We start from the raw sequence: 19,091 nt of genomic DNA on the forward strand, positions 1-19,091 counted from the left end.
GCGGGGTGGAGGTGGCTAGGCTCCCAGGGTATCCCACTGAAAGGAAGAAATGACCAGGCCACCTGGTCCAGCCCCTCCTCCTCAAAGAGGAGGAGTAGCAGTGTCTGATGAGGGAGAATTAAAGAAGAAGGAGAGACCTGCTGGGGCAACAGCCTAAAAAACAGACCCAGGGCTCCTGCCTTGAAGGGAGGAGGATCTCTGCATTTGGGTAAAAATTTAGCGAAATTCATGGGCATCATAGCCAAGTGCATATAAAAGAAGCCATATCTCTGCCTGGGCTAGAAATCACAGGAGCAGGGAACTCCTGGGTCAGCCCAGGGTCACCCTAAGGAAGAGAACTTTGGGAGGGAGCTGGAGAGAATACTTAAGAGAAAATGGCAGGACTTCCCTGGTGCTCCAGTGTGTAAGACCACACTCCCAATGCACGGGGGACCAGGTTCCATCGCTGGTCAGGGAACTAGATCCCCCAAGCATGGTGCAACAAAGAGGCCATCATGCTACAACGAAGCTCCCGTGAGCTGCAACGAAGACCAGTGCAGCTGAATAAATAATAATAATAATAGAGAGAGAATGACTTCAAGGGGAGGAACTCCGACTTTGGAAGAAGAGGGGCTCCAGTTAGAATCCAGTCCTGCTCCTTCAGAGGCAGAAGTACCTGGAGCGGGTGCACTCATTTATCCAACAGATTTTCACTCATATCCTGCCACGTACCAGGTACTTCCTGGAGCTCTGGGATATTTCAGACAAAGATCCGTGGCTTCAGGGAAATTATATTCTGGCTGAGGAGACAAGCATAGTATATTAGTAAATAATATTCATGTTAATATTGCTGTTGTTAAGTCCCTAAGTCATGTCCGACTCTTTGTGACTCCATGGACTGCAGCATGCCAGGCTTCCCTGTCCTTCACCATCTCCTGTAATTTGCTCAAACTCATGTCTGTTGAGTCAATGATGCCATCCAACCATCTCATCCTGTGTCGCCCCCTTTTTCTCCTGCCCTCAGTCTTTGTCAACATCAGGGTCTTTTCCAATGAGTCAGCTCTTTGCATCTGGTAGCCAAAGTATTGGAGCTTCAGCTTCAATATCAGTCCTTCCAATGAATATTAAGAATTTATTTCCTTTAGAATTGACTGATGTGATCTCCTTGCTGTCCAAGGGACTCTCAAGAGTCTTCTCTAGCACCACAATTCGAAAGCATCAGTTCTTCGGCACTCAGCCTTCTTTATGGTCCAACTCTCACATCCATACATGACTACAGGAAAAATCATAGCTTTGACTATACAGACCTTTGTAGGCAATGTGATGTCTCTGCTTTTTAATACACTAAGTTTGTCATAGTTTTCTGCCAAGGAGCAAGTGTCTTTTAATTTCATGGCTGCAGTCACCATCCACAGTGATTTTGGATCCTAAGAAAATAAAATCTGTGACTGTTTCCACTTTTTCCTCATCTTTGCCATGAAGTTATGGGACTGGATGCCATGATCTTCATTTTTTTTAATGTTGAGTTTTAAGCCAGCTTTTTTACTCTCCTCTTTCACCCTCATCAAGAGGCTCTTTAGTTCCTCCTTCCTTTCAGCCATTAGAGTGGTATCATCTGCATATCTGTGGTTGTTGATATTTCTCCTGGCAATCTTGATTGCAGTTCGGGATTCATCCAGCCCGGCATTTTGCATGATGTACTCTGCGTAGAAGTTAAATCTGGGTAACAATATACAGCCTTGATGTACTCCTTTCCCAACTTTGAACTAGTCTGTTGTTCAAAATCCATGTCCGGATCTAACTATTGCTTCTTCACCTGCATACCGGTTTCTCAGGAGACAGGTAAGGTGGTCTGGTATTCTGATCTCTTCAAGAATTTTCCACAGTTTGTTGTGATCCACACAGTCAAAGGCTTTAATGTAGTCAAGGAAGCAGAAGTAGATGTTTTCCTGGAATTTCCTTGCTTTGTCTATAATCCAACGGGGGTTGGCAATTTCATCTCTGGTTCCTCTGCATTTTCTAAATCTAGCTTGTACATCTGGAAGTTCTTGGTTCACATAACTGCTGAAGCCTACCTTGAAGGATTTTGATCATTACCTTGCCACATGTGAAATGAGTGCAATTGTACAGTAGTTTGAACATTCTTTGGCATTGCCTTTCTTTAGGATCAGAATAAAAACTGACATTTTCCAGTCCTGTGGCCAGTGCTGAGTTTTCCAAATTTGCTGACATATTGAGTGCAGGACTTTAACAGCATCATCTTGTAGATTTGAAATAGCTCAGCTGGAGTTCCATCACCTCCACTAGCTTTGTTCATAGTAATGCTTCCTAAGATCCAGTTGACTTCACACTCCAGGATGTCTGGCTCTAAGTGAGTGACTACCCCATCATGATTATCCAGGTCATTAAGCCCTTTTTAGTATAGTTCTGTGTATTCTTGCCATCTCGTCTTAATGTCTTCTGCTTCTGTTAGGTTCTTGCCATTTCTGTCCTTTATTGTGCCCATCTTTGCATGAAATGTTCCACTGGTATCTCCTATTTTCTTGAAGAGATAATAGGAGACTTTCCCATTCTATTGTTTTTCTCTATTTCTTTGCATTGTTCACTTGTCTTTCTTATCTTTCCTTGGTTTCTCTGGAACTCTGCATTCAGTTGGGTATATCTTTTCCTTTCTCCTTTGCCTTTTGCTTCTCTTCTTTTCTCAGCTATTTGTAAGGCCTCCTAAGAAAACCACTTGCCTTCTTGCATTTCTTTTTCTTTGGGATGGTTTTGGTCACTGCCTCCTGAACAATATCACAAAACTCCATCCATAGTTCTTCAGGCACTCTACCAGATCTAATCCCTTGAATCTATTTGTCACCTCCACTGCATAATCATAAAGGATTTGATTTAGGTCATACATGAATGGGCTAATGGTTTTCATTACTTTCTTCAATTTAAGCCTGAATTTTGCATTAAGGAGCTCATGATCTGAGCCACAGTCAGCTCCTGGACTTGTTTTTGCTAACTGTATACAGCTTCTCCATCTTCAGCTGCAAAGAATGTAATCAATCTGATTTTGGTAAAGACCATCTGATGATATCCATGTGTAGAGTCATCTCTTGTGTTGTTGGAAGAGAGTGTTTTTGCTATGACCAGTGTGTTCTCTTGGCAAAACTCTGTTAGCCTTTGCCCTGCTTCATTTTGTACTCCAAGGCCAAAGTTGGCTGTTATTCCAGGTATCTCTTGACTTCCTACTTTTGCATTCCAATTCCCTATGATGAAAAGGACATCTTTTTTGTGTGTTAGTTCTATAAGGTCTTGTAGGTCTGATTCATAGAACCATTCAACTTCAGCTTCTTTGGCATTAGTGGTTGGGGCATAGACTTGAATTACTGTGATGCTGAATGGTTTGCCTTGGAAAAGAACCAAGATCATTCTATCGTTTTTGAGATTGCACCCAAGTACTGCATTTTGGACTCTTGTTGACTATGAGGGCTACTTCTTTTCTTCTAAGGGATTCTTGCCCCAGCAGTAGACAAAATGGTCATCTGAATTAAATCTGTCCATTTCCATCCATTTTAGTTCACTGATTCCTAAGATGTCGATGTTCACTCTTGCCATCTCCTTCTTGACCACGTGCAATTTACCTTGATTCATGGACCTCACATTCCAGGTTCCTATGCAATATTGTTCTTTACTGCATCAGACTTTATTTTCACCACCAGACATATCCGCAACTGAGCATAGTTTCTGCTTTGGCTCTGCCTCTTCGTTCTTTCTGGAGCTATTTCTCCACTATTCCTCAGTAGCATATTGGTTACCCACCAACCGGGGGCGGGGGAGCCTCATCTTCTGGTGTCATATCTTTTTGCCTTTTCATACTGTTGATGAAGTCCTCGAGGCAAGAATATTGGAGTTATTTGCCATTCTAATATTAATATTGCTGCTAAGCTGCTGCTAAGTCGCTTCAGTCATGTCCGACTCTGTGCAACCCCATAGATGGCAGCCCACCAGGCTCCCCTGTCCCTGGGATTCTCAAGGCAGGAACACTGGAGTGGGTTGCCATTTCCTTCTCCAATGCATGAAAGTGAAAAGTGAAAGTGAAGTTGCTCAGTCATGTCTGACTCTTAGCGACCCCATGGACTGTAGCCTACCAGGCTCCTCTGTCCATGGGATTTTCCAGGCAAGAGTACTGGAGTGGAGTGCCATTGCCTTCTCCAGTATTAATATTAAAAGATAGTAAATGCTATGGTTGGGGGTGAGGTCATGAAAAGGTGGTCTAGATTGAAGGGTAGGTCCCCCCAATGTGGGACTTCCCTTGTAGCTCACTTCATAAAGAATCTGCGTGCAATGCAGGAGACCCAGGTTCAATCCCTGGGTTGGGAAGATCCCCTGGAGAAGGAAATGGCACCCCACTCCAGTATTCTTGCCTAGAGAATCCTATGGACAGAGGAGCCTGGCGGGCTACAGTCCATGGGGTTGCAGTAGCTGGACACAACTAAGCAACTAAACCACCACCACCACCACCACCACCCATTTTTAGCCACTCTTCATCTGTAAAATTGAGACGCCTATACCTGTTCCTCAAGATAATTGTAAAGATTAAATAAAATAACATGCTTAATCCCAACTGGAAGCCACTAGCCACATGTGACTATTTAAACTTAAGTGAATTAAAATTAAATAAAATTTATGGGGCTTCCCTAGTGGTCCTGTGGTTAAGACTTCACCTCCCAGTGCAGGGGATGGGGAGTTCGATCCCTGGTCAGGAAGCTAAGATCCTACATGCCTCATGGGTAAAAAAACAAAACATAAAACCAAAGCAATATTGTAACACGTTCAATAAAGACTTTAAAAAAATGGACCATAAAAAAATCTTTTAAAAAAATTAGAAAAAAAAAGGGTCTTTAGGTTTTTAAAAAAATAAATAAATAAAATTAAATAAAATTTATTTCCTCAGTCACATTTAGCCACATTTAAAGTGGTTAACAATCTCATATAGCCTGGTGACTACCATATTGAACAGAACAAAGATAGAGCATTTCCTAACAAATGCTGGAGAGGGTGTAGAGAAAAGGGTGTTGGTGGGAATGTAAATTGGTGTAACCACTATGGAAAACAGTATGGAGATTCCTCTAAAAACTAAAAATAGAGTTACTATTTGATCCAGCAATCCCACTCCTGGCCATAAATCCAGACTAAACAATATTTGACAAGATACATGCACCCCTACATTCATAGCAGCACCATTTACAATAGCCAACACATGGGGAAAAGCCTAAATATCCACCGGCAGGTGAATGGATAAAGATGCTGTGGTACATGTATACAATGGAATACTACTCACCCATAAGAAAAAAAATGATGCCATTTGCAGCAACGTGGATGGACCTAGAGATTATCACACTAAGTGAGGTGTAAGTCATAAAGAGAAAGACAAATATCGTATGACGTCACTTATATGGGGAATCTAAAATATTATACAAATGAGCTTATCTACAAAATGGATTCATAGACACTGAGAACAGATTTGGTTGCCAGTGGGGAAAGGGGGGTGGGGAGGGCTGGCACAGGAGCTCGGGATTAGCAGATGCAAACTATTATATATTGACTAGATAACCACCAATGTCCTACTGTATAGTACATGGAACTCTATTCAATATCCTGTGATAAACCATAACTGAGCAATCACTTTGCTACACACAGAAATTAACACATAAGTATAAATCAACTATGCTTGAAATAAATTTTAAGAAAAAGAAATAGAGCATTTCCATCATTGCAGAAAGTTCTATCTGAAAGCACTGGTCCAAAGTTCTCAACTCAGGGCCTGGCCCAAGTTGTGTGCACTTACTAGAAGGTTCATCCCTCTTGAAAGACTTAAGCAATGAAACTGACTATTCTCCCAATAGCCTGCCAAAGACCGTCCATTTGATGTTCTCCAGGATTGAGTCTGAAAACTGAGATGGGGAAGAGCCAGGGATTGGTCAGAGCAGAAAGAGAGGAGGAGGAAGTTCAAATCTACAGTTTAGGGAGTTTGTGTTAATTGCCCAGAGGGTGGAGGTGACGTGTCTGAGGCAGGAAAGAAAAGGAGGCAAGGAAGAGGGAGGAGAAAGAGAAATCCAGGCACCAGGAGCTGGCCCCAGTGAGTCTTTTTTTTTTTATTGGATGAGCCTTCACTGCCAGCCCCTGAGAGAATGGATGACACTTTTGAAATCCCTGATCTCAACACCTGAATCATTGAGTTCATTCACTCATGCAACATTTGTTTACTGAGTGCTATGTACCTGGTCCTAGGTGCTGGGAGTGCTACTATAAATAAGGCCCCCACCCACTGGGACCTTGTGCATGGTGTGGAGTGGGGAAACCAGACAATGAACATAATAAATGTGGAACATATGTGGTACTTTAGGTGGCAATGCATCCTCAAGGAAAAGCAAAGCAAAGAAGGAAGAAAGGGAAAGGAAGTGTGGTTCTGGATGTGGGGAGCTAGGAAAGCTTTCTTAGAGAGGGTGATGTTTTATTTTGGTTGCCTAGGTGGGAAATAGGGAGTGACTGCTAATGGGTATAGGTTTCTTTAGGGAGTGGTGAAAATGTTCAAAATTGATTGTGGCGATGGTCACATAGCTCTGTTAATATACTAAAAAACTATTGACTTGCATACTTTTAAGTAAGTGAATCATACCTTCATAAAGCTGTTATTTTGTTTGTTCAGGATCTTAATTCTCAGACCAGACCAGCAGTGGAACTGGGGCACCCTCCAGTGAAAGCATGGAGTCCTAACCACAGGACCAACAGATTCCCTAAAGCTTCTTTTTTTTGTTGTTATTCTTTGAAACTATTGTAATATTGTACACAACTGTATTTCAATTAAAAAAGATCACTCTGGCTGCTACACCAAAAATAGACTGAAGGAGACCAAGGACAGAAGCTGTACACATCCAGGAGAGAGGGGATGGCAGCTTGGCCCAGGCTGGTAGCAGAGGGGAGATGAGAGGCGCTCAGATTCTGGATTTATTTTGAAGGCAGAGCAGACAGATTTGCTGTTGAATCAGATGGGGGTGTAAAAGGGCATTGTCAAGGATGACTCCAGAGTTTGGGGTTTAAGAAACCAGAACAGGTGAGGAACTAGAGTCCTGGAAAGGGAGAGGGGCTAGACAAAAGGCAGCACCAGGACTCTGAAAGGAGGCAATATTATGAGTTAGGTTCTAAGAACCTGGCCTTTTAATTTGGACAGTATCCCTACCATATTGCAGAGCCTCTCACAGCATCAGTTTTCTCAGCCTGTCTTCAGGGAGCTGCAAAGATGGATTGGGACCTGACTCATTTAAGGTACTGAGAGAGCATTTGTTCCTTCTCTTTCCCTTTCCTTCCTCACCTGATACAGCACTGAGCCAGGAGCACAGGAGAGAATGAGGAGGGGGAGCACTGCAGACCTCAGGGCCCCTGAAACTAAACTGAGGGCAGTGTGTGTCCTGCGCTTCCACCTTCTCTGGGGGCAGGAGGGCTGATGCTGACACATTTGGGATTGGCAGAGGATGCTCTCTGAGCCAGTTCTTCCCAAGCCAGTGGGAGATCCTCGGAAGCCTTTAATTACTGCCTCAGAGTGGATGCTAGGTTAATGTGATGATTCGAAAGGTGTATTTTTCAATTACATTTAACGAAAAGATTTATAGTCAAGTAAAATATAATTAGGAGGCTGCCAGCAGACAGGTCCCCTGAGAGAAAGAAAGAGAAATGAGACAGACCCCTAATGGAGCAGGCCCCTAATAGAGCAGGCTGGAGCTCAGGCTGTAGGACCTGCTTACCCTCCCTGCTCACTTTGAAGATGTCAAAGCCCTCATCAGTTCAACCATTCAAACTCATTGGCTAAGTACCTATTACATGTGCTGCCCAGAATTTCCCATGGGATCAGAACAGATACTTCAGTCCAGCCTGCCCTCAGAGAGTTCACAGGCCAACAGGAGAGACAGGCAGAAACCAAGTCAAGAGTTAAGTGCTGCAAAGCAAATAACAGGATGCTGAACTAGAGAACAACCAGGGCACCATTTTGGATAAAGTCATCCAAAAAGGTTTTTCTTGGGAGTGAGGGGACAGACTGAGACTTGAAGGGTGAAAAGGAGCTGGTCCAAAAAAGAGTGGAAAGGAGGCAAGGAGATGGATGAGGCCAAGAAAGCAGCCCAGTCCCCAGGGTGGGAAAGTGACCTTTCCAGTGCTTGCAGAGTGAAAAGAAAGGCCAATGAGGCTGGAGCATGAAGAGGGAGAGGCAGAAAACAACACTGGGGAGGGGAGCAGGGACCAGACCCAGCACATAAGGAGTTTGGATTTTATTCTATGTCCTAAGAAAGTTGGTGGCGGTGATTTACTCGTGTCCGACTCTTTCGACCCCATGGACTATAGAGCCTACCAGGCTCCTCTGCCCAAGGGATTCTCCAGGCAGGAATACTGGAGTGGGGTACCATTTCCTTCTCCAGGGAATCTTCCCAACCCGGGGATCAAACCCAGGTCTCCTGCACTGCAGGCAGATTCTTTACCCTCTGAGCTATGAAGCTACTTCAGAATTTAAGACAAGGAGAAGGCCCAGCTTATGTTTTTAAAAGATTACCCGAGCTGCTCTGGGAGATTGGAGCGCAGTCGGGCAGGGTGGGAGACAGGAGCAGAGACTCAGATGAGAAGTGATGTGACCTGGCTTAGCAGGGAAACACTGAAGAAGGAGAGAAGAATCTGGACTCTGGGTCCATCAGTGGTTCTTGGTGAGAGTCAATATGGAGATTGAGAGGTAGGGAGAACTCGAGGATTACTTCAGGATTCTGGCTTGAGCAACTAACTGGGTGGTGCCATCAATTGATGGTGAAGCTAAGAGAAGAAACAAGAGGGAAGGCACATGGACAATGGATTCAGACTTGGAATGGAGACCCTCTAGAGGCTTCTGAAAATCCATGAAGAGCAGAGATCTGGATGCCCCACAACAAGGGCATTCCATCTCACTACCGTGCTCTTTGGCTTCCTAGCTTGCCCTTCAACCTCTCTGCAGGTCTAACTTCCATTCCTCCTGCTGTGCTTTGGGAGTCCATGCCTCTCAAGTTTGGAGAGAGAATACTGTCATCCCCAATTCCCTTTAACTACCTAAATTCCTCAAATTCTGCCACTAAATCCATACTATATTTATATTCATTGAACACCCACTAAGGGTCAGACACTGCGCTGGAAGCTTTAGCTACATTATTTCAACCAATCTGGCTTAACCATAGTATTAATATAATAATACTGACAGTGACCACTTAGTGACAGCTCTCTTGAGCTAAGCCGTTTACATAAACTGTCATATTTAAATCTCACTGAGAAATAACCTGCCCAGGGTCACACAGCCAGTTAGTATTGAAATCAAGATGAGTCATCAAGGACTGTCTTCAATGCACCAGCCTCTCAGAGGGGGATGAGGACTGCATGACTGATGGGAAGGAGTTGCCATTTGGATGTCTTTCCCCTCCCTCTCACTCATTCTGTCCCAGCTGAAGCACAGAAGCAGCATTATCCTCCCAGACTTACCTGGGTGCAGAGGGCAGGTACCCTTGATGACAACCCCAGGGCACCATTTGTTTGGGAAGGAGCAGTTGCTATAGGAGCTCCCAGACATTAAAAGTGACTGCCTGGTGTCTGGGAGGAAGTGTCCACCTACATGATGAGGGATCCCGTTCTTGACACAAAGGGGTGGTTCTTGCCTCCCCCTGCTGAGAATGGCTAAGGAGTTTGTGTCTGTGTGTGTGCCTTTGTACAGGACCTGGTACTAAAAGGGCCAGGGGATATGCACACATGTGCAAGCGAGAAAAGCTCTGCCTCCTGTGCGTTTGCTTCAGAATATGTGTGTGAGACGGTTATCTGGCTCTTTAGGCACTCAAAGGCAAATAATTTGTACATTTCTTCATTCCTGTAACTGTGAGTGGAGTTCATGCAGGATGGAAAAGGCCTGGCCCCAGAGTTGAGTTCTGAGCTCAGTTCCCCATCTCTTCTTGCTTGTCTCCAGCTCCCTGCTTCCCCCTCCACCTCCCCCCATTGCCGGGCAGAATGCCCTCAGCCTGTGCCGGCTGGCATACATGCCACATGGTGCCTGGCGCACGTCTGGGCAAGGATGACGCCCCCAGGCCCGGCTGGGATACCAAGCCACCCGCTGCCTCCCCCACCTCCAGAACGGAGCGTCCCCATCCCGTCCCCTTTCTCAGCCAGGGACACAGGGAGCAGGCGGGGACACAGCACAGACAGATACAAACACACAGATGCACCCGGAGACGCCCACAAGCGTGTGCCCCAGAGAGGCACAGACACAGGCATTCACACAGGCTTGGGTACACTCACACTCACACATACACACACGCACGCACGCACGCGCGCGCGTCCCGAAAGAAACTCGTGGGCAGTCGCCACTTGCACAGATCCCAGCAGGCAGAAGTAGACACGCTGGGCTCTTGCCCGGGTCAGGCAAACCCACCCTGGGCCTCTGTCCATGGTGCTGAAACCAGACTGACCTCCTTACAGGAAGAAGAGATGGAAATGGACCAGAAGAAAGAATGGAGGAGAGAGAAAAGAAGGGAGAGAGAAATTCATAGATAAGGGGAAAGGGAGAAAGAGAAAGGGATAGAGGTAGTTTAGAAGATACCAGGGGAATCAAAGTATTGTGAATGTTGGGATTAGGAGAGGGAGATGATAAACATAAGGTGATCTCAGCCTCCCCATTCCTGCCCAAGTGCAGTATCAGGCTCAAGCATTTATCTATCTTTGCCTTTCAGGGCCAAGAATGAGAAGAGTTTAGTAGAGGTGCAATGGCATGTGAGGGATACAGGATGTGCGGTTTCTGCTGACCTCAACTTGTCCTTTTCAGGGTGCCTTCTTGCCCTGGAGGATCATAAAATAGTAGAGGAAGGAGAAAGACACCAGGGAAACCCAATAATGACCCGCAAATAGCTCCCTACATGATTCTTTATCCCAATTTGTGTTGGGCAAGTGGACAACAATGTTGATCTGGATTTGTTCTGGGGATTGCAGGGATTTAGTGACTGCTTAATGCTTATCCACAAGATTGGCTTATGGGTTCCTATCTCCCTCTCCAGAGATAAAAACTTCCCTCTAGTGGGATTGTCTAGTAAGAATGGATCTCCCACCAGCAACATCTTAGTCATGAAATTTATGACACACGAATAATGTCCATGTTCCCGATTGGAAGGGAAGGATTTCAAGGGCCAAAATGTTTACCATATAATCTAGGCAAGAGAGAATGAAGGAGAAGATGAGAGAGAGAAAAGGGAGGGGAAGAGAAAGAATTGTGAATATGGACAGAAGGATGAAGGAAGGAAGGAAAAAGGATAGAGATTGGAGAAAGAGGAACGGGGAGAGTGGAGATGCTGATGGCAGAAATGAAAGAGGGCATGAATGACCCAGACAGACTCCAGTGTGCAGGGAAAGGTCAGGGGAAGTATGCCAGGTGGAGCAAATTGCTTCCCTCAAGCTTCCCAGGGGCCCAGATTAGACTGGAAGTCCAGCCTGGTCCTGCAGCTGTTCACAATGGCGTCCTTCACCCAGGGCTTCAAGCAGAAATACCCCATGGACCAGGACTATGGATGTGAGGAGCAGCTGCCCTAGCAAAGAGGGTGGGTGGAGTCAGAGGCAATCAAATCTGCCTCTGTGGTTTCCCCATGGGTGGGATGGGAAGAGCGGGTGCCTCCTTCAGAGTATTTCCACCTATTTGCACTAGTGGCAGGAAGAGAAAGCCACACGTGTGGATATTCACTGGAGAGTGGATACTTAACTGAGGGTGAGGAGCAAACAGAGGAAGAAGACAGGCAGAAGGAGAGGAATAAGTGGGAAAGAAAGGATACTGTATTCCTAAAATCTTTGGACTCCTTAATTATTGTTTCTTTTTTCCTATCAAAGTAAAAGAAGCAAAGGCTAGGACAAAATCTGGGCCTATGTGCCCCAGTGTCCTTATTGTGGTATGAGTATAACAAGAGTCCCAACCTCATAGGGTGATTGAGATGATCATCAGCTCATGTATAATGCTTGTCAGTTACTGATACATAATAGACTCCAAATATATGTTAGTTTCCGTGTTGTCGTTGTATGTTGGTTTCATACTAGGATCAGTTGAGAAATCTTTCATATTTGACTAGACCTTCTTGCTACAGACTCAGGTCCAAGCTTTAGGCATTGTGGAAGACTGTGATATTTCCAGCTATTCAACTTTACTCCTGAAGAGAAGGAGCCAGGATTTTTTTCTGGGGTACAGGGGGGAACCTCATGGTCTTGGGAACAGGGTGCTCATCGGTGGCCATTGAGGATGTTTTCCTGGATCCTTGAAAAATCTGGACCCTGGACCTACATTAGTGCCTCTCTGCCCAGGTTGGAGCCTCAGCACTGCACCCACCTCAGCGCTGGTGCCCCAGCCTTGCTTAAGCCTGTTTGAATGTGGACATGTGGAGCATTTCCTCCAGACTACTCTTCCAACCCTGATCCCTTTGCCTTTTTTCTACCTACCCTTCTGCTTCTTTCTTGTCTCCCTCTTTCTTCTCAGGAATCTAGTGGGGGGAAAAGGGATTCCCTCACTACCTAGAGGGGCAGGATTTCCCCACCCTTCACAGGCCAAATGGATGGTCTCATTCTGGAGGTCAAGGAAGCTTGTGGGGGCTGGCACAAGGAGGGGTGAGGGGTGGCAGGGCAGCCCCCATGTCCTCCCATTCCCCCCAGCTCCTGTCTCATCACTGTCACCATTCAATCATAGCAGATGGGCTGCAGCTGTGAGCGCCAGCCCGGCACACAGGCTGGTCCGTGCCACTTGGGAGAGAAGGAAGAGAAAGGGAGGGAGGGAGGGAAGGAGGAGGGATGAAGGGAGGAGGGAGAGAGGAAAGGGAAGAAGAGGAAGAGGAGGAGGAAAAGGAAGAGATTGGAGGAGGAGAGAGATGACTTGAAAAGAGAAAAGACTTGGTATCTTTCATGCTTTTCCCTTCTCAGCAGGAGAGCAGAGGCCAGGGCTGGGCTCACAAGCTGGGCAGTGCCAGGCGAGATGGGCATATGCCCTTGATTACTACCAGGACTGCAGGCCAAGCCTCCGCCGCCGCCACGGCCTCATAAATCAGTTTTTAAGTAGCAACCACATGGACATTTCCCAGCTGAGAGGCCTGGCCTCTGTCGGCCCAGTGAGGGCAGCCCTGGAGGAGGGGCAGGTGCCAGGCCAAGGCAGGAAAAGAGAGGTGGTCCTCAAGGTTTGGTGGGAAATGGGGTTGGAGCTGGCTCAGGGAAAATTTGGGTGCAGGGACTCCTGCCAATAAAGAGTAGGTAAGAAGATGACAAGTGCCTGTCATCAGTGAGTCTGGAACCCCCAAGCCCACCCAGCTTTGGGGCTCCTAGACCCTGTCCTGGCTTCCCCTGGGAAAGCTGCTTATGAGGAGGAGGATGGTGCTGCCCCTGGAACCTCCTCCCTCCAGGTGCCCCTTCCCCTAAGAATTTATGTGAATGTCAGAGCAGCACGTGGGCCTGTGCACTTGAGTATCTGAATGTGCTCACAGCTTCCGGTGGGTAAGAAGGTATATCCCTAGTATCTAGCCCAGCCCCAGCACAGACCAAATATCTGTAAAACTGCTTGAATGCGTAAGTGAATGATTGAGTGTGAAGGGGGCCAGTTTTGTGTTTTTTCAGGAATGGGAGCATCCATATCGGAGAGTGTTTGTGTCGGGGGACGGGGGTGGGTATCTGTGGGTGCTCTGGGGAGATCTATTCTGACAGACGCGCCTCCTTTTCAGGATCTCCCTCCTACTCAGCCCTCCCCTGGTCCTGACTCTCCGCTTCTGGGGACCCCCCAGTAGGACAGCAGCTCCTGAATTCCACAGCCCCAGTCTGATCCCAAGCTTGACGCCCCCTCCTCCCCGCTCTGCAGGCCAGCTTTGATAGCTGGGGGTAGGGGACTTGGCTGAGGTTGGTGGGGAGTGAGGTGAGGACGGGAGTCCCGCCCTTGCCCCTGGAACCGCGGGCAGAGCGGCGGGGTGGGGGCGCCCAGCCTTCTTGCGCCCGGTGTCTCCTCCGTGGGTGAACAGATGTCTCGGAATTTTCGATGTGCTCTCCGCCTCTCCTCGCAATACCCCCCCCCCCCCAAGCTGGCACCGGCTGTGGCGCCCTCCCTTCCCCCACCTCCGACAGCAAAACCGGCTGATGGATCAGGGAGCGCGGCCGGAGGCCTGGGCCCGGGGGCGGCGGAGGCCCGCAGGGTCGCGGCCGCGGGCTGGGCGGAGTCTCGGAGGCTCCCGGCGCCAGCGCCGAGGGAACCTGGTTGGCGCTGCCGGCCTCTCCGTTCCTTCCCTCCTGCCGCATCTCCTCAGCCCTGTCTCTCCTCGGTCCTCCGTCCTCGATCTTCGGTCTCTCTACCCCACTCCACCGCCCAGCCGCGTCTATGCAAACCCCCTCCACACAGAACCTCACACTTCGCGACGGAAACTCCTCCTGGCAACTTCGGCGGAATTCTTCCCTCCAGAGACCCCTTTCTCTGCATTCCGTGAGCCACCCCATCCCCAGCTGGCCGCCTGCCTGCCCTCAGTGGAAACCCGAAGTTTATCCGGAGAACGTGGAGGAAGAGCAGGAGGGGAGCGGGGCTCGAGGTTAGGGAGGCCGAGGAGGCCGGCCGGCCAGGGCTGAGAGACACCCAAATTTTCTAATCACTGCTAATTAATGAGCAATCCAATTCCGTGGACCCTCAACTCAGGGAAGGGGGCGGGGCCCGCTGAGGGCAGGAGGGGGTCTTGGCAGGGCTTGGCAGCCGGGTGGTGCCAGGCGCCCTCCCCCACCCCACCCCCACCCGCCAGCATTCCGAGGTAACAGGCATTTGTTACCCAGCTCGTGCCAGGAGCGATTGGCAGGTTCGAGTAGGCACAGTCATTCTGCACACAGATGTCCCTGCGCTCACTCTTCTGATATGAATTCTGTCAGCTCCAAATCTGAGGGAGATGAGCAGACAGCCACACAGACAGTTACAGACGGACACAGACACAGACAGCACAATTGTCTGGAGGACACAGAACTCCACGAGTATTTATTTTTCTTCCCTGAAAAAAAAAATTGAATGAAAGAGAAATAAGAAAGGCTCCCACTAATTTGGGGGGACCTGTCTGAACTCCGGGGAGTGGTCCTCACTCCTCCCATTCTCCTCTGGTTTTCCTCCCCTCCTTACACTTTTCCGGTCTCCCCCAGAGCCCCCACAACAGCATATCCGAACTTCAGATCACTGCAGCTAGACTCAGTGCAACCAGAGCCAACCGAGTCTGGGAGGTCTGGGTCCTAACCCAGGACTCAGAATTTCTAAATCCCTGCAAGTTCTAGAATATCACCAAGGTGTAGGTTCCAGACTTCTAGAAATGCTGAAATTCAAAATTCCAGTGCTCCCGCTCCAGGGCAATTTGTGTCCAGTGCCCAATCCCTGGATCACCTTCTCCATTAGAGAGGGGAGACCTGGGCTCTGTCTGGTGCCCTGGAATGGAGGACCCCACATGTCTGGTACTCACTAGACAAAGCCCAACCTTGGCAACCAGCCCCAAATGCAGCCTGCCCTTTGAATGAGGAAGGTGGAAAGGTCAGATCAACTGACTCCTCCCCTTTCTGGCACTCTTTCCCAGCGACAGTTCCCATCCTGACCCTCCACGTCAGACCTGGCTATCCCACCTCTGCCCGTCCTCCCTCCACCCTTACCCCGGCCGGCGGCTGTGGGAGCAAGCTGGTTGGTCACTGGGCATCTGCGAGCAGGATGGGCATGAAGAGCCGCTGGGGTTTGGTTCTCCCGGGGCAGCTCATGCTGGTGGAAGAAGAGAAGGCAGGCAAAGGGGGCAAAGAAACTCCACAATGTTGGAGGAGAGGGCACAGGTTTGGGTTGTGGTTTGTTGTTGGATTGTGTTTTTTAATCTTTCTTTTTTAAAGAAAAAGCCCCCATCCTGTGTCATCATTTTTATGGGATCTGCAATTCTGGCAAAAATCTGTCTTTAATTTAGCTGTCCATATAAAAATCCTCACTGTATAATAATGAACAGATGCCATGGAATTTAAGCTGGAGCCTCGACTCCTCCCCGCTTTCCCCCCCGCGCCTGGCACCGGGCACCGGGCACCGGCTGAGTGGCACAGACTGGCACCAACGCTCGGGCGAAGGGTGGGCAGGGGGCGACCTGGGCTCGTCGCCAGGGCGCTGGGGTAATAAAGAGGTGTCCAGGCGCCAGGCTTGGCCAGTCGGGAATTTTTCTCATGGAAGCATCAAGGGAGAAGTGTCTGAGGAATTTTTCTGTCTTTTTTTACAAAATGATCAGTAGTTAAGGATTTTGTTTGGTTTTGCTTAGGGGCTGTGTGGTTCTCAGATTAAAAAAAAAAAGCACATCCCTCCCCCCAGTATAAATCCAAATGTTGTCGATGTTTTAATTGAGTTGTTTTTAACCCACCCCCCGCGCCGCGCCCCGGCCTCTGCCTCAGAGCCCAGCCGAACGCTAGTTCGCTGCAAGCGGGATCCGTTCCGCACCCGGCCGGCCCGTGGTATCTTGGGCGTCGGCGCCTCCGGGGACTCCCGGGCAACTCCCGCGAGGCCGGAGTGCCCTGTTGCCCTCCAGGAGTGAGGCCAGATGTGGCATCTGATTAGGAAGCAGGAGAGATGAAGGAAAAGAGAAATCCGCACTTGCCCCTCACGAGTCGCTCGCTTTTCCCAAGGGGAAAGAAAAAAACTCTGTGAGTCCAGTGTCCCCTACTGCCGCCGCCTGCGGTCGAGAAAGCAGGTATCGACTCGGGATTGAGGGGTTGGTTCTGAGCCCCCACCACCCCCACCTCTCGCCTTTAATGCGACTCTGGCGAGAACAGATGTCCCAAGCCGGGCGGACTGCCCAGACCCCGCCCAGCTGTGCCCTTGGCGAAGACTTGGCTGAGGGTAGGAACTGGCACGCGGGTCCCCAAAGGGGCTCGGGGGCTCTCTCGGCCCTGGCGGGACCTGACCTCTCAGCCTTGGCCTCCTGGCTAGCTGCAGCCTCGGGCGGGAAGCGGAAGCGCCCCAGAAAGACCCGTTCCTAATTCAATTAATTTCGAAAAGAGGAGTGGGACGCAGACAGAGGTGGAGAGAAGCCCAGAAAGGTTCGAATAACGGAACAACAGGCATACACTCGGCCGTGGAACCCTGAAGCCTTAGTCAACCCTGGGAGACTGTGCCGGGTTCCAACGCTGGAGCAGGCAGGAGAGCTGGCGGCGCCAGAGCCACACCCAGGCGCGCATCTGGGCAGTGTCTCCACCCAACGCAGTGTCCCAGCTCCCTTGGCACAGCCAACATCTCTGGGGTTCCTTGGCTCTCTCCCCCTCTGAGCACCCCAGCTTCCTGTCCCTGCACTAAGGGGCTGAATTTCCCATCCCCTGGCATCTGCCCACAGGAAACAGTTGCCTTCCTGCTTGTGAGCCCAGACTTGGTCAGGGCCTTCTCAAGCTGGCACTCCGGAGCAGGTGAGGAGCTCCTACCCTAGTGCTGTAGGGTGGAGAAAACTTCAGAGAGCAAAATGACCCTCCCCAGGTGTCTGCACCTTTTCTTACTGTTTCTCAAACAGGAAAACTCAGTCCAGAATTTTAAATGAATGTGGAATAGAAAGGCAGAAGCCACTTTAGGATCTGGAAAAGCAGCAGTGTTTTAGGTTTTTTTTTCACACCCCAGGTTGTCACGGGCCTGTGTGGCCAGTGCCTGGGCACCCAGTGCTAAAGAAACAAAAGTGACCGTGTCTTGGGCTGTGAACTGAGAAGCCTGTTGTGATGGCTGAGCCCATTTGCCCCATCCCACATCTCAGCAAAAGAAAAAGCTTTCTCCTTTGAGCACATAGGGGCAGGAAGACTGGGCTGACCCCTGTTGTCACCAGTGAATCGGAGAGTGGAGGTCAAGACCAACGCTGGTCCGGCCCGGCCTCCATTGTCTCTTTCTTCCCACCTTCCTTGAGAATTAAACTGTGGAATCTAGAACTATCCCTCAGTCCCAATGTTCCCTCGAATCAACAGATTTCTCCAAGGAGCAGGTAACTTCAGGTTAAAGATTCTGGGGAAGAGGAGGAAGCAAAATTGCCCAAGAGGGAATGAAATCTTTGACTTCTGTGGGAGATCCTTGCATCCCCCAGCTTGTGGACTTCCCATGAAAGGGAAGAAGAGAAAAGTAAACACAAGCCAATGGAATCCAGGGAGAGTCAGGACTTCCCTGTCTCTGACGCCAGTGGGGCTCAGTTTCCCTGGACTGTACTCAGTGATTTCTTGAGCTGTCCCTTTGGGTGATAAAACCAGAGCTAGGGGTTCACTAGGAGTTCACTGGGTGGGGGGGGGGGTCAGTGTTCAGATCCTGGGTGAAATAGGGTTAAACAGAGAGGAGACAATCAGCAGTGTTTTCCTCTCTTTTTCCCCTGATATACAAATGACCTGGACACAGAGACACTTCTATTTCCTGGTGGCTTCCAAACTCTGAACTTTGAATGGGGTTGAGAAAACCAAGGGGAGGACACCCTCCAGATTGATCTCAGCTCCAGCCTCCGGGTTGGCTGCCCAGGAGCTGAGCCGAGCCGACTAGTTCCTGCTTGGAGATTCCTTTGCTCAGGTTAAGGCGCGAGGAGGGTGTCCTCTTGGCAACTTTTCCCCTTGCCCTCTCCCTCCCACCGCTCCGGCCCCTTTCACCCCCTGCCCCAGCACACACACCTCCTTCTGTTCCTGGAGCTTCACTGTCTGTGCGCACACAAGCGGGAGAGGAAAAGACCTACGAAGGGGAGTTTGGGGCCGCGTGTCGGCGTGCATCTTCTTCTCCTGCTCACCTCGCCATCTCACCAGGGAAGTTGAGTGTTGGGGAGGGGGGCGATGGGAGGACAAATCGCAGCTAGAGAGCAGAGTGTGGGGGAAGGGTCAGTAATTGGGAAAGGGGCAGCTCGTGTGGACGCTGGATTCGCAGGAAGCGGAGGCACTAGGGATCTCCTCCCCAAAATTGACCCCTCCCCAAAAGTGACCACAGACACAGTGGCTCTAGAGTCATCAGCATCCTTGGAAGTGGGCTGGAATCCGGCTTCAAAAACAGAATCAAGCTGCTTGGAGGAGCCAGAAGAGTGAAGCACTCTGGAGTCTGT

The sequence above is a fragment of the Bos taurus genome, chromosome 19 (assembly GCF_002263795.3).
Source record: "Bos taurus isolate L1 Dominette 01449 registration number 42190680 breed Hereford chromosome 19, ARS-UCD2.0, whole genome shotgun sequence".
NCBI lineage: Eukaryota > Metazoa > Chordata > Mammalia > Artiodactyla > Bovidae > Bos > Bos taurus.